Here is a 1,765-nt window from a genome sequence, read left to right as displayed (position 1 = left end):
GGCATTTCTCTGGCTGATGTAGGTAAAATTTAGTAAGAATGTAAGATGGGAATGATTATTGCCAGGGATGCATGTTGTATTAATTCTAAGTGTACTAGAATAATCTTACAGTAACAATGTATGTTGTCAATACTTCCAAAAAAAATCATTTGCCCGCCTTTTCTGAAAGAAAAATTTAAGACAGAATTTGGTAGGTAGGGGAGGCAAGAAGAAATGTTTTTCTTTTGTCCTTGAGATATTAGGACAGTGCTACCAAAAAAGCTTAAATACCTGTTGTAAATTGAAGCTTCTACAAGGTAATTCTTGCATATAATGTTCAACAGTCTATTCAGATCCCAAGGATTCTATCTCATGCTCCACAGATAAAGTATTCTGTATTCCATGAGACTTAACATTTAATTGTTTAGTTGTCTTTAAGTGCCTGAAATTTATGCAATGTCTTAAGAAGGCAAGGCTCACTGTGCCATACAGTATTGCTGCCTTTGACTGCATCCCCCTGAGCAGGAACATGTGGTTTGTGGCACCTTAAAGCCTTTTGAGATGCCATGAAATGCATGTAGTGCTTGTGATTCCATTCTCAACACTGCATATTTGCAGCATGGCAGCAAAATTAGATACTGGAAAATCCCGGTATGTAAAAACACCCAGTATGTAAAAAAATCCCAGTATGTAAAAACACCCATAGCATAAAAAAACAGAGTGGCACATGTGGCTGCAGCATGCACATCCTGAAGCCAGAGCCTGGCTAGCCAGAGCCACACTCCAGCTGCCGGCCAGGCTCTGCACTCCTGAATTGCTGCCACTGCTGCCCCAGGAAGTCCCCAGGACCAGAGGCTGGGCTGCTGGGGCCAGCACAGGTGCGGGCTCCAGCCTCCCCTACTGCACCCAGGGCAATTTACTGAGCAGAGTGCGCATGCAGGGCTGTGCCTGAGGACAACTAGCAGCAGCAGCAGAAGTATGTGGGGAAATGCATGTTTCTGCTTGTGAGGGCATGCCCCATAGCTGCAAGCTGATTTAATATCTTTAAAAAATTTCAGAGGTATTTCCAACATCCTTAGAGGTATGTAGAGGGCACTGTGAATAAACAGTGATATTGATGTAACATCATTGGTATACAAACTCAGCAGCGGTCCTTCATTTTTAACCTATCTTTGTGAGGCATTAAAAAAAACAAAACAATACCTTAGATTGACTGTCATTTTGAATGCCTTAAAGTTTGGGTAGTGACCACAGCTAGTTCCCAGGGGGAAGGTCTAGCCTTACGTGAAGTGTAAAGTCCAAAATCATAGGTATTGCTAGAATCTGCTTGCTGAATCTTTTAAAATATTTTTTTTTCTGAAGCAAGAACCATTGGAGAGAGGGCAGTAATTTCACACTGATCAGCACTGGCGACATCAACATCAACTTTCTTGTGATCAGACTAAACTATGGCACTTCATCAGCGTTCTCTTCCTTGTAGTGTGGGTCAATTCTTAATTTTTTTGCTATTCCTTTCTCCTACCTTGCTTATCCATTTCTCATATCTCCTTTTCTCTACAGCATATTGAACATTTACGTGTTCACACCACATTGATTTGAAATTTAGCAAATCTGATTAAAGTGCCTTTTGCAACTGAAAATTACATATGCATCCTGTGCATTAAATTTAATATAACTTAATCCACTTTTCAACACCATATTATATTATAATATAACAGTAACGTGAAGTAAAAAATTATCAGCAGCAGTTATTGGGTGCCAGCAAACTGCTAGAAAATAGATGATC

Source organism: Gavialis gangeticus, unplaced genomic scaffold (assembly GCF_001723915.1).
Source record: "Gavialis gangeticus isolate Ggan-Ray unplaced genomic scaffold, GavGan_comp1, whole genome shotgun sequence".
NCBI classification, from domain to species: Eukaryota; Metazoa; Chordata; order Crocodylia; family Gavialidae; genus Gavialis; species Gavialis gangeticus.
The sequence above is the reverse complement of the archived record's forward strand: the minus strand, read 5'-3'. Positions refer to the sequence as shown.